The 14,441-nt window shown below is 39.2% G+C and overlaps 1 protein-coding gene and 1 pseudogene across 4 annotated transcripts in view; one reads left to right on the forward strand and one right to left on the reverse strand.

Annotated features, from left to right (window-relative positions):
- Window positions 1–14,441, forward strand: part of Plekha8 (pleckstrin homology domain containing A8) — a 50,392-nt gene that overhangs the window by 5,655 nt on the left and 30,296 nt on the right. Inside the window, exons 2-3 of one of the 4 annotated variants that reach the window (XM_087658732.1) lie at window positions 9,028–9,089; window positions 10,097–10,184. The gene's annotated coding sequence lies outside the window, so the exon portion shown is untranslated. 4 annotated transcript variants of the gene reach the window in all.
- On the reverse strand, window positions 9,569–14,428 carry Tomm7-ps3 (translocase of outer mitochondrial membrane 7, pseudogene 3; annotated as a pseudogene).

Below are 14,441 nucleotides of genomic sequence, written 5' to 3' on the forward strand. Positions count from 1 at the left end.
CTATGTCAGCTGTTTTCTTTGTTATTGACAGAATAGCTGATGCAAAGAACTTAAAGGAAGACGGATTTATTCCGGGTCATAGCTCAGGGAGCACAGTCCATCATGCTCAGGAAAGCATGGCAGTGTGAGCAGCCTGGCTGTGGCATCAGAAGTATAAATCAGAAAGCTTGGATCAAAAGTGGAGGTGGCCTCTGATCCTCAAACCTCACTTCTGCCACCTAGGTCCCATACAGAAAGTTCCACAGCCTCCAGGAACAGTGCTAACAGCTGGACTCTTACTGTTCAAACAAATCACATGTTTTTAGCATATCTTTGTTTTGGTTTATTCATGTTGTGGCATGTATTGTTTCTTTTCTTACTGCTAAATAATACTTCACTACATACTGTGTTTTGCATGTCTGTTCTTCAATCGCTGGACATTGGGATTGTTGCATCTAGGGACTATTATATTGTAGTGAACATTTGTATGCAAGTTTTTCTGTATAGATGTCTTATTTCTCTTGGATGTATATGTCTAGAAGTGGATTTGTACAGAAATTCTTATAACAATTTGTGAAGCTGCCAGATTGTTTTCCTGTGTCCACACCCTTTACATTCTCACTAGCAATCAAAGTTCAGTTTCTTTACATCCTAGCTGTTACTCATTACATTATTTCATTTTACAGCTAACCCTACTTCACGGGAGTGGACATGTGGTTCTGACTTATACTTCCCTAACTGTAGCAGTTGATCATCTTCTTATTTGCTCATAAGCCATTGAGGAATGTCTTTTTACATTTAATTGGGTTTCTTATGGAGATGGTTTTCTGTGTTTGTTGTTTTTGTTTTGTTTTTGAAGAAAGGGCTTTTGTGTGGAGCCTTGGCTGTCTTGGAACTCACTGTATCGACCAGGCTAGCCTTGAACTCAAAGATCCTCCTGCCCCTGTCTCCCTCCCAAGTGCTGGGATTAAAGGTGTGTTCTATCACTGCCCTGCTTTCCTTATGGAGTCATAATAGTTCTTTATTGTGGATGCCAATTTCTTATCAGATGTATCACTTTAAGAATTTATTCTGTGGGTTGTCTTTTCATTCTCTTAAGGGTGTCATTGATAGCACAAAAGTTTTAAATTTTCATATAGCTTAATTTATCAGGTATTTTTTCTGTATACTTCTAATACCATAACCATTGATATCAACTGTTGCCTTAACCCCAGGCCATAAAGATACAGTTGTATTTTTTTATATATTCCTTTTGTTCTTCACTTAGATCTCTGGTTCATTTTGAGTTGACTTTCATGTCTGAAGTGAGGTGTAGTGCAATTTCATCTCTTTCCCATGTTGATATCTAATGATTAACTTTTATATGCACAATTTTGGATTCAGTGACAGGGTGTGTTGCTACTGTAGTGAAATCCATGTGATAATTAACCTCTAGAACATCCCTCTGTCCTAGAGACTTCCCAGCAGACCATACCTCCAAAGGTTTGCATAGTTCCCCAGTAGTGCCTTAGTGTCTGGCTGCTTCCTCCAGCCGTATGATTGGGACAACAAAATAAGCAGAAGAGTGTGGCTAGTAGATATTTGGTGTGGTCTTCATCAGAGTGCTACAGCTTTTTCATCCTGCTGTAAGTTGTGGTTGGGTATATTGGAAGTGATCTAGAGTCTTAGATCAGTGAACAGAAGAAGCCTGGGGGATCATTGTTCTCAGACTGCATTCTTGGTGCTTAATCATTGCCACTTCCTGTTACCATCGCTTTTGCTTTTTTTAGACTGGGCAAAAGTCAGCCAAGTTTCATTAGAACCAGATTTAAAACTTTGATGTTATGTGGTGTACAAGATAGAAGAATAAAACAAGCAAGGTGCATCCAAATGCCACAATGCCTGAGTGTTTTTTTGGATCCTGTGTCAGGCTTGTGGAGTGTGTGACAGCACCCAAAAAGATGGAGAAATGCAAACTATATGGAGAATACTGCTACAGAGAGCTAACCTTCCTCAGTAGTCTATCATATCACAGGAAGCAGAATATTTGCTTGAAAATACACTCTATTTGCTCCAACTAGAAATGTTCTAAAACAAGAAGCTGTCTTTATTTTTAAATATCAGAGAAAAGATTTCATAAATCTTTCAATGCCATTACTCCCCTTTCATTTATTCATCTAAGAAAGCCTTATTGAGATTGAACTTCTTATCCATCAGACCTTTTGAAAGTACTGGGGCCACTGTTTGAAGAGAGCAGGATCTCTGTGCTTAAGAGACTGTAGTCTGACGAAGGATCTTCTCAATCATGACAGTTTACTTCCATTTGAGTTTGGGTTTGAACAGACCGGTTTTCAAGTGGCTACCCTGAGGCTATGACTTCAAAAGGTGTGGAGGATCATCACATCGTATATAGCTGTCTCTAGAGGAGGCTAGGTGTTACCTCTACTCTGGTGTCCTTACTGAGACTTTAACCACAGTGCTGGGTTACCTCTTACAGGCTGGACTGTTGGCATTTGTGGCCTGGTCCTTTCCTCTGTTGGTCTATGTTCACTTATTATATATAGAAATCAGCCCTTCTCCCTATGAGACCTGTGTAGGCATACAGGAAAGTATAAATTTTGCTAAAAGAGACAAGTACCTTGTTTTTTTTTTTTGTCAAGAAACATGTTAAGAACCCTCTTTTAGCAGTGTTGAAAGAAAAGCTTCTTGGAAGAGGTAAGATGAAAGGGTGGGTAAATTGGTGTGGACACAGGAAAGGTCTGGAGCAACAGTCACCTTCAAAGGAGAAAACAGGACCAAAACTGTGTTCTTGGGCTGGAGAGATGGCTCAGCGGTTAAGAGCACTGACTACTCTTCCAGAGGTTCTGAGTTCAAATCCCAGCAACCACATGGTGGCTCACAACCATCTGTAATGGGATCCGATGCCCTCTTCTGGTGTGTCTGAACAGCTACATTGTACTTATATATAATAAATAAATTAAAAAAATAAAACAAACAAAAAAACGTGTTCTTTTCCAGAAGGAGGAAATATTAGAATGGTGTGAGAAGAGAGATTATTAAACCAAGCAAGAAAGTATGGAGTTTGTGTGGTAGGCAGTCACTGAGGACTTACTAATAGGAAGAAAGAATGGGTAAAAACAGTCTTCAAGGAAGACAAGGGAGAAGAGAAGGGCATATTCCCCTGTCACTGATGAGTAAGCCAAGGCTCACGTGATAAGTAACTTAGAGACATAATCAGCCCATTCTACATTACCATCCTGTCTGGACCTCACACTTCCAGTGTGGCACAGTGGAATGCTGTAAACCCATGGAGAAATAGCAAGATTGGAGGGACCCAGTGACTGGCCTAGAGGATGAGACAGAATTGGCTTTTTGACTTGCAGCTTGGATGGTCTGTTCAGAAAGACACCAAGTGAGAGGGAACACTTGGAAACCTCTGCTAACTAATTGGAAAAGAAGGCTCAGAGCAAATGAGTGGCATACAGCAGTGACCCTCTGGATGTCAGAACTCTGAACTCGTGCCAGTGTTCCCCCAGTATTCTGGTGGTCCATGTAGAAAACATGTAATACATGATAAATAACACATAGTCTGCTTCCCCGTGTACACAAGAGAGATAACTGAGAATAGACTGTAACAGGAGGCTCCAAAGAGTTTTGTATAGCTGTGATTATACTTAGGTCCTTGCTACCTGCGCTCCCACTCTCTGCCAGCCTGTGTCTTCTTGAGGTCTGGGATCTTTTCTCTAGATCTCTAAGCCTGACAATTATAACTGCGAAAAACATGCTCTGTGGATTAATTAATGTTAACTAAGGCGCCTGTAATTTAGCCAATTATAACTTACCTATTATGATGAGGGCTGTTTCTTACCTTTCTTCCTCCTCCTCAGTTACTGACTGACCTGATACAAGAGCCCAAGGCTTTGCTAACCACTTTCTGTGTGGGACTCTGCTAGAGATGTTGAGGTATAGATGGGCTCTGGGGAGGTCTGGTATGACTGAGCACCAGGCTAGATGTGGTAGTCCTTCAAGGTTGTAAAGATCAGGATTATTTGAGATCAGTAAATACTTTGCTCCAGGCTAAAATGATTCATTCTTAATTTATTTATATAACATAAACAAAATATGCATGTCTTAATCATTGTTCTATTGCTATGAAGATACACCATGACCAAAGAATCTCTTATGAAACAAAGTATTTAATTGGAAGGTTTTAGAGGGTTAGTCTGTTATGGTAGATGAGCACAGTGGAAGCATGGCATTAGCACATTGCTTGAGAGCTACATCCTGATCTCTAGGCAGAAGACAGAAAGAAACACCGGGCCTAGTGTGAGCTTTTTGAAATCTCCAATCCCACCATTCCTTGTGACACACTTCCTCCAACTAGGCCACACCTCTTAATCCTTCTCAAATAGTTCCACTCTCTGGTGACTAAGCAGTCAAATATACGCACCTATGGGAGCCAGTCTTATTCAAACCACTACAATGCTGTATATGGATTAAAAACATAGAAACTATAGTTCTTATGGTAAAAGTATTTTTGTTATACTACTTCAGAAAGTTTGTCAATTCTATATAAATTTTAATTTAATTTTATTTTCTTAACATTGGTCACTTAGTCTTACATAATGTGGGGAAAAGCTGAATTTTCTGTTGCTCTCCCTGAGGACAGAAATTTACATGTCAGTTTTGAAAACATGCCACCACTGCTGGGAAACATCAAAGTGACAAAAAAGATGTGTGGGGACAGCTAGAGCTGAAGTTAGTTAAGGACTCAGGAGATTAGTTAAGGGGTTCAGGGAGTTAGTTAAAGGCTCAGAAGGTTAGTTAAGGGGCTCAGTAGGTTAGTTAAGTTGCCTTTTCTCCTCCTATTCTGGCCCATTCATTGTCATTGAACTTTCCTGTTATTGATCAAAAAGTATGTTTCCTTTACTTTTTTCCTACTTTCAGCCTAATTTTCAAATAATGGACTTAAATAATGTACTATTCTGCTTTCCCCAACCGCCAGCTCCACATTTCTTGTGAATTTAAAAAAACCCAATGAATTGTTTCCTGTTTCTGGTTCTTCCTGTTAACAGGATGTTATAAATACTTGGTTCCCAGTAATACATTAATTGTCAGATGTTTTTTAGGACCTCTGATGAGTTGATAGGCAGAGAGACTGATATGCTCAAGCATCCAGATTCTAAAACTGCATGTGGGTCCCAACTTTGTACAGAGTTGTATAATTGAATGTCAAGGGATGCAATAAAAGTAGTAGGGTTTTTATCCACAGTGACCAGAAAGCAACTCAGAATCAAATGTGCTTACCCATGTTGTATGGCAGAACTTAATTCCAGCTTCATTTCTGAACATACATGTGCACTCTGCACTGTACACGTTGCCATGCTACATGCAGCCTGCAAATTGCTGCTTAAAACACCTTGACTACATTTAAAACTACTGCATTCTGGGAATTGGAGTGGTTTTCCTAGGCATACCAAGTTTTCTGCTCTTTAAGAATATAGTGGATGGTTGCTGAGGGAGGCAAAAATCACACTCCTTGGAAACATGGCTGCTATGAGGTTCCCCAAGCCTTACTGGCTGGCCCCACACCTATGCACATGTGGGAAGTACTATTTGGACTCTGGGATTATCAATAACAACAAAACACAGAGGACACGCCGTTGGGAAGGAGATGTGGTGGGAACACTAAGGAGAATAGAATGGGATGATGGTGGATGGATGATGGTGAATACAGTTTATAAATAGATGAGAATTTCAAAGAGTAAATAAAACATTAGAAATGTACAGTGACTTGAGTCATTTCCTACTGCCATTCCTCAGCCTGTACATATCCAATTAGTATTATCTTTGTGTTATGTTAATTTTTTTACTTTTATGTTTACTGTATGGGTGTGGGTATTTGCCTGAATATATGTCTGTGCACCTGTACATGCTTCATGCCTGGAGTTGGGGTCAGAAGAGGGTATCAGATCCCATAGGGCTGGAGTTACAGATGGCTATGAGCCTCCATGTGAGTGCCAAGAATTAAACTCAGGACCTCCGGAAAAGCAGAATTTTCAACAATGTCTAAAATAGAAATGACAACAAAAATACAGCAGCTATTCAAGTTCCCATGAACTCTCACCACAGCCATAGTACTCTGCCTTGTCAAGTGATGTCAAAAGAATGTTGTATGCTTTTAACAGAAATCACTCTAGAAATCACTAACTAGAAAGGTGTGGAGATCCTCAAATATGAGAAAATTAAATCTTATACTTCAAAATAACATAAATCTAAAGGAACTCCCCAGTTAAACTGGAAGCTACTTTCAAGTTAAAATGCAAACACTGCATTGGTGAACAGGGGTGATGATTTGAAATGAGAATGGTCCCTGGGCTCATATACCTTCATGCTTAGTCCCCAGTTTGTGTACCACTTAGGTAGGAGTAGAAGGTTTGCCTTGTTGGAGGAGGCTTGGGGTTTCAAAAGCCCATGCCAGATCTAGGGTCTCCTCTCTGCCAACCTGCCGTGGATTCGATGTAAGCTCTCAGCCCCATGCCTACCTGCCACCTTACCCCCTGCCATGATGATAATATTCTAAACCTCTGAAACTGTAAGCAAGCTCCCAGTTAAATGCTTTCCTTTGAGTTCCCTTCGTGACAGTCTTTTCACAGCAATAACCTGGGGAAGAATTGACTACAAACCTGGGAAAAGGGCAAAGTGTTTGCCCCTTGACTGTTGCGCATTGGTTGAAACTTATATCCCAAAGGATACATTTTACCTGATATAAGTTTTAAAGTATTTCAGGTGCTTGTTTAATGAGGCGCTGCCTTCCTCCACGTGGTCTGGGTGAACTTCTTGTCACATGCTGTGCAGTATGCTTGTCTCCACACATCCAATGGACATGACTCACATGGTTTTTGTTTTTCTAAATTTGATTCTTTAAAGAAGTAAGAAACATTTTTAGAAATTATTTTAAAGTGGTGTTTTTGTTAGAATATTTAAAAAGAAATTTTAGTGCAAAATTAAGATGAGCAGTATAAATTTGTATCTAAAATAAGTGCACATTTTGAAGAACATTATAGTCATTAGAAATACATATATTGTTCAATATTAATTGAGTTGAAAAGCTTTTGGGCTAAAGATAAAGCTTATTTTAGCCAGATTTGGTGGCTACTAAGGAAGACAAGGCAGAAGGGATTTTAAGGCTAGTCTGACCAGTACAACAAGCCCCTGTGTCATAGAAAGAGGGAATGTTGCAAATGGTTACTGATGGTTATATGCGGAAGAGCATCTGCTGTGTGAGGAAGGGGCAGTGAGCTGTAGTTTGGACCTGATGATATCTAGGACTTTAACAACCTATTGTTTAGGTTTTTGTTTTCTTTTGTTTTTTGAGACAGGGTTTCATTATGTAGCCCTAGCTGGCCTGGAACTCATGATGTAGACAAGGCTAGCCTTGAACTAAAAGCTGCCTGCCTCAGCCTCCAAATGCTGGGATCAGAGGTGTGTGGCACTGTGCCCAGCAACTTTAACAGAATTTTCATGTTATCTTGTCTCATTCAGAGCACATGTTTTATACTCTGTTTAACTCTTTCTCTAAGTAGCTTCTTTGTTACAGTAAATTAATTCTAGAATTGCATTTTCAAACTTCTCATTGCTTCTACTCAAAAGTACAGTTGTTTATACATTGATTCTTGCTGAACTGATTAATTCAAGTATATGTCTAAGTAGACTGTATTTACTTTATCCTGTCACATATAGATACTTTTATTTCATTTTCTCACCCACTGTCCTACCAGTTCAGTAGAAATGGTGAGGGCAGGTACCCTATCTAGTCCTGATCTTAGGAAGAACGTTCCCTGTCTCTCACTGTTGGGTGTGTTAGTTGTGGGAAAGCCCTTTCTAGTCCTAGTTAAGACTTTGGGGTTTTTTTTGTTTTGTTTTTTGTTTTTGTTTTTGTTTTTTCTTTTTTTTACCATGAAAGGATTTTAGAGTTTTTCAAGGTTTTTATTTTTGTTTTTGTATGTTTGTGGAGTTGATCCTTAAGAACTCTCATTTGAAGAAAAACCTATTCAGCGACCTTGGCAAAACACAACAATAAAAAATTAGCAACAACAACAATAATAATAAAAACCAGGACATTGATTAGCTCACATACCTGAAAATCCAAGAGTATCTTCTCTTCAGGCGTGGCATGCTCTGATTAAACAGCACTAGATTTGCCCCCTTCTCCCTCTTCCCCTTAAATCTTCTACCTCTTCTTCCGGTTATGTGGTAGCAAGATGGCTGCCAGCAGCTCCAAGCAAAACAGGTCAAAGAAAGCAAGACAGTCTCTAGTACTTTCCATTTTTCTCTGGTCCTAGAGTAAATTCCCAGATCGGTCATTGTGCTAGTTGTTCATTATGGAACTCAATGAGGATGGAGCATGTGAAATTCCAGTTAGGTCTGTATCACATACACATACCTGCCCTGAAGCTGGTCAGCTCCATCAAAATTATGTGGATGAAGTTCCAGAATTACACAAAGCACATAAAATTGCCATTTACATAACGAGTTCCCCCTAAATGCCATCTCTGGTAATAACAGAGGGTATGAGCTAAAACTCCAGAGTTTATTTCTTTCTTTTTCTTTTTTCAGAGTTTCTTGTTCATCCTTCCATGTGTAGAGTTTAAAAACATCTCCCTTCAACAGAGGAGCAAAATGGGGCTTGAGTTGGACAAGAAGAGTCAGTTGTCAGGCTAAGGAGCAGGGAATGGTATAGACTGTAGTTTCCACATTTTTTATTACCCTTGAGTATCTCTCATTTCCAGGCTGTCTGCAGAATATCTTGAACCATGAAATAATTCAATCCTCTCTTCGTCACCTATGCATCTTTTCTTGTCTTTGCTGAGCTGTAGTTCAGTTGTCAGCATCGGGCACTAAAAAAAAGAACAATGTGTCCAGCACTAATCAGACTCCCTACCACAGCACTGAGCTCATCTAATGGGAATTGGGCTTTTTAAGGTGTGTTTTTAGAGGGGAGTACTTTCATCGGGTTAACCCTGTGCCAATGAGTTCAAGGCTCTTTCCCACTTTCTCTTCTATTAGATTCGGTGTATCTGGTTTTATGTTGCGGTCCTTGATCCACTTGGACTTGAGCTTCGTGCAAGGTGATAAATATGGATCTATTTTCACTCTCCTACATATAGACCTCCTGTTAGATCAGCACTTTTCCCCCACTGTATGTTTTTGGCTTCTTTCTCAAAGATCAAGGGTCCATATGTGTGGGTTTACTTCTGGGTCTTTGGTTCTATTCCATTGATCGACCTGTCTTTGTACCAATAATACCATGTGGTTTTTATCACTGTTGCCTTGTAGTATAGCTTGAGATGGTGATTTCCCTGGGAAGTTCTTTTATTGTTGATATTTATTTTGGCTATGTCTTAATTAGGGTTTTACTGCTGTGAACAGATACCATGACCAAAGCAACTTTTTTTTTAACATTGTTAAAAATATTTATTTTGATAGTCTATCATGAGACAGTATATACTCCACTCTACCAGAGATGTGCTGAAATGATGTCTCCTTTCTTATCTAGCTGAAGTACACACCTTCCATTGCATCCAAATCTAGATGACTAAACAGTCCTTTATCCCCAAGGTAAACTTAAAACTGATGGTCCAGGCATTCCAGGATCTGCACTCCTCATAAATTCCAGGTAAATCACAAAAGGAATAAAGCCCCAGTGGATGGCAAACTGGCTGCCCTAGAAGAGCTGCTGTAGCCTCTGTTTGGCTTCTTTGCTCAGCTTCACTATGGCAACAGACCAGTGGACCAGCCTCTACAACCATGACCATGTCCGGATCTGGAAGGAAGAGCCAAAGCAACTCTTATAAAGACAACATTTAATTAGGATTGGCTTACAGGTTCAGAGGTTCAGCCCATTATCAAGTGAGAAACATAGCAGCATCCAGGCAGGCATGGTGCAGGAGGAGCTGAGAGTTCTACATCTTCATCTGAAGGCTACTAACAGAATACTAACTTCCAGGCAGCTAGGATGAGGGTCTTAAAGCCCACACCCACAGTGACACACCTACTCCAACAGGGCCACATCTTCTAATAGTGCCATTCCCTGAGCTGAGCATATACAAAACATTGGGCTTTTTTGTTTTTCCAGATGAAGTTGAGAATTGCTCTTTTCGTGTCTGTGAAGAATTGTGTTGGGATTTTGATGGGGATTGCATTGAATCTGTAGATTGCTTTTGGTAAGATGGCCATTTTCACTATATTAATCCTACCAATCCATAAGCATGGGAGATCTTTCCATCTTCTGAGGCCGCCTTCAATTTCTCAGGGATTTGAGTTCTTGTCATAGAGATCTTTCACTTGCTTGGTAAGAGTTACACCAAGATACTTTATATTATTTGTGACTATTGTGAAGGGTGTTGTTTCCCTAATTTCTTTCTCAGCCTGTTGATTATTTGTATAAAGGAAGGCTACTGATTTGTTTGAATTAATTTTATATTCTGTCACTTTGCTGAAGTTGTTTATCAGCTGTAGGAGTTATCTGGTGGAATTTGGGGTGTCAGTTATGTACACTATCATATCACCTGCAAATAGTGATACTTTGACTTTTTCTTTCCAATTTGTATTCCCTTGATCTCCTTTTCTTGTCTATAATTGCTCTAGCTAAAACGTCAAGTACTATATTGAATAAGTAGGGAGAGAGTGGGCTTATCTCAGATTTTAGTGTGATTGCTTCTAGATCCTGTTCATTTCATTTGATGTGGACTGTTGGTTTGCTGTATTTGGCTTTTATTATGTTTAGGTATGTGCCATGAATTCCTGATCTCTCCCAAGACTTTAACATTAAGGGGTGTTGAATTTTGTCAAATGCTTTCTCGGCATCTAATGAAATGATCATGTGCTTTTTTTTTTCCTTTGAGTTTGTTTATATAGTGTATTATGGTGATTGATTTTCATATATTGAACCATCCCTACATCCCTGGAATGAAGCCTTCTTGAGCGTGGTGAATGATGGTTTTGATGTGTTCTTGGATTTGGTTTGTGAGAATTTTATTGAGTATTTTTGCACTGATATTCTTAAGTGAAATTGGTCTGAAGTTCTTTTCTTTGTTGGGTTTTTGTGTGGTTTAGGCATCAGAGTAACAGTGGCTTCATAAAATGAATTAGGTAGTGTTTCTTCTGTTTCTATTTTGTGGAAGTATTTTGAGGAGCATTAGTATTAGCTCTTCTTTGAAGGTCTGGTAGAATTCTGCACAAAACCCATCTGGTCCTGGGCTTTTTTAGGTTGGGAGGTTTTTAATGACTATTTTTATTTTCTTAGGGGTTATGGGACTGTTTAGATAGTTTACCTAATCTTGATTTAACTTTAATACATGGTATCTGTCTAGAAAATCATCCATTGCATCTAAATTTTCCAGTTTTGTAGAGTATAGGCTTTTGTAGTAGGTTTTGATGATTTTTTGAATTTCCTCAGTTTCTGTTGTTATGTCTCCCATTTCATCTCTGATTTTGTTAATTTGGATACTTTCTCTATGATCTTTAGTTAGTTTAGTTTAGGGTTTATTTATCTTGTTGATTTTCTCAAAGAACCAGCTCTTGGTTTTGTTGATTCTTTATGTAGTTCTCTTTGTTTCTAACTGGTCAATTTTAGCCCTGAGTTTGACTATTTCCTGCCATCTACTCTTCTTGGGTGTGTTTGCTTCTTTCTGTTCTAGAGTTTTCAGGTATGCTTGCATGGAATCTCTCTGATTTCTTTATGAAGGCAATTAGTGCTGTGACTTTTCCTTTTAACACACCTTTCACTGTGTCCCATAAGTTTGGATATGATGTGGCCTCATTTTCATTGAATTCTATGGCGTCTTTGATTTCTTTCTTTATTTCTTCCCTAACCAAATTATCATTGAGTAAAGAGTTGTTCAGTTCCATGAATATGTGAGCTTTCTGTTGTTTTAGTTGTTTTTGTCTAATCTTAGTCTGTGGTGACCTGATAGAATGCATGGGATTATTTCAATCTTCTTGTATCTCTTGAGGCTTATTTCATGTCTGATCATTTGGTCAGTTTTGGAGGAAGTTCCATGAGGTGCTAAGAAGAAGGTATATTTTCTTGTTTTGGGGTAAACTATTCTGTAGATGTCTGTTAAATCCATTTGGTTCATTACTTCTGCTAGTTTCACTTGTCTCTGTTTAGTTTCTGTTTCAGTGACCTGTCCTTTGGTGAGAGTGGGGTGCTGAAGTCACCCACTATTATTATGTGAGGCTCAGTGTGTGCTTTGAGCTTTAGTAAAGTTTCTTTTATGAATGTGGGTGCCCTTGCATTTGGAGCATAGATGTTCAGAATTGAGACTTCCTCTTGGTGGAGTTTTCCTTTGATAAATATGAAAGTGTCCTTTTCCATCTTGTTTGATAACTTTCTATTGAAAGTCTATCTTTTTGGATATTAGAGTGGCAAACTCCTGCTTGTTTCTTGGGACCATTTGCTTGTAACACTTTTTTCTATCTTTTACTCTGAGGTAGTATCTATCTTTGTCACTGAAGTGTGTTTCTTGTATGTAGCAAAATGCTGGATCCTATTTATGTATCCATTCTGTTAGCCTGTGTCTTTTTATTGGGGAATTGAGTCCATTGATGTTGAGAGATATAAAAGACAGGTGATTGTTAGTTCCTGTTATTTTTGTTTCTGGAGGTGGTACTATGTGTGTGCGTGATTCTCTTCCTTTAGGTTTGTTGTGAACCATTTAATGTCTTGTGTATTCTTGGGTGTAGTTAACCTCCTTGTGTTGGAGATTTTCTTCCAGTATCCTCTGTATTGACTGGCTTAATAGATTGTTTAAATTTGGTTTTGTCATGGAAAATCTTGGTTTCTCCTATGATAATTGAGATTTTTGCTGGGTATAGTATCCTGGACTGGCATTTGTGTTCTCTTAGAGTCTGGATGGCATCTGTCCAGGATCTTCTGGCTTTTAGAGTCTCTGTTGAGAAGTCTGGTGTGATTCTGATAGGTTTGCCTTTATATGTCACTTGGCTTTTTTTTCCCTTACAGCTTCTAATATTCTTTCTTTCTTCTGTGCATTTAGTGTTTTGATTATTATGTGACAAGAAGATTTTCTTTTCTGGTTCAATTTATTTGGTGTTCTGTAGACTTCTTATATATTTATGAGCATCTCTTTAGGTTAGGGATGTTTTATGATTTTGTTGGAATTTTTCAGGCCCTTTGAGCTGGTATTCTTTACTTTCTTCTATCCCTATTATTCTTATATTGAACCATATGTTGAACCATCCCTACATCTCTGGGATGAAGCCTTCTTGAATGTGGCAAATGATGGTTTTGACGTGTTCTTGGATTTGATCTTCTCATTGTGTCCTGAATTTCCTGGATATTTTGGGTTAGGAGCTTTTTACACTTTGTATTTTCTTTGACCAACGTGTCTATATTTTCTGTGGTATCTTCTACACCTGAGATTCTCTCTTCTATCTCTTGTATTCTGTTGGCAATACTTGCATCTGTAGCTCCTGATCTCTTTCCTAAGTTGTCCATCTCCACGGTTGCCTCACATTGTGTTTTCTTTGTTGTTTCTATTTCCATTTTTAGTTCTTGAACCGTTTTGTTCAATTTCTTCACCTGTTTGATTGTATTTTCCTGTATTTCTTTAAGAGATTTATTTGTTTCTTCTTTAAGGGCTTCTACCTGTTTGCTTGTGTTTTCATTTAGGGAATTCTTTTTTTTATTGGATATATTTCTTTATTTACAATTCAAATGTTATTCTCTTTCCAGGTTTCCTGTCCATAAGCCTCCTACCCCCTTCCTCTTCCCCATAAGGATGTTCCCCCCATCCACCCCCATTAAACCCTCCCAACATTCCCCTGCACTGGGGTCCAACCTTGGCAGGACCAAGGGCTTCTTCTTCCACTGGTGCCCAACAAGGCTATTCTCTGCTACATATGCAGTTGGAGCCCCGGGTCAGTCCATGTATAGTCTTTCGGTAGTGGTTTAGTCCCTGGAAGCTCTGGTTGGTTGGCATTGTTGTTCTTATGGGGTTGTGAGCCCCTTCAGCTTCCCCAAATTCCTTAGGGAGTTCTTTATATCTTCCTTAAAGGCTGCTATCATCTTTATAAGATGGAATTTTAGGTCATTATCATGCTTTTCAGGCAAGTTAGGTTATCCAGAGCTTGCTGTGGTGGGAAAACTGGGTTCTGATGTTGAATTGCATTATGTTCTGTCGATTATGACCGTCCCCTTGCCTCTGGCCATCTGGTTCTGTCTGGTGTTAACTGGCTTAGTGTCTTTGACTGTAGCTGGGCCTCCTTGGAGACAGTGCTGTTTCTGGTTAGGGTGGTACTCCTGTGTCCCTGGTTAGACCAGACCTCCAGTGTTCCTGGTTACTGTGCACCTCCTGGAAGGCAGACAGACTGTGCCCCTGGTTATTGCAGACCTCCTGTGTCCTTGGTTACTGTAGACAGGTGTGGTGTGGGAGGGTATCTGCATACTGATCTAGCCT

Source organism: Rattus norvegicus, chromosome 4, assembly GCF_021556685.1.
Source record: "Rattus norvegicus strain SHRSP/BbbUtx chromosome 4, alternate assembly SHRSP_T2T, whole genome shotgun sequence".
Taxonomy (NCBI): Eukaryota; Metazoa; Chordata; class Mammalia; order Rodentia; family Muridae; genus Rattus; species Rattus norvegicus.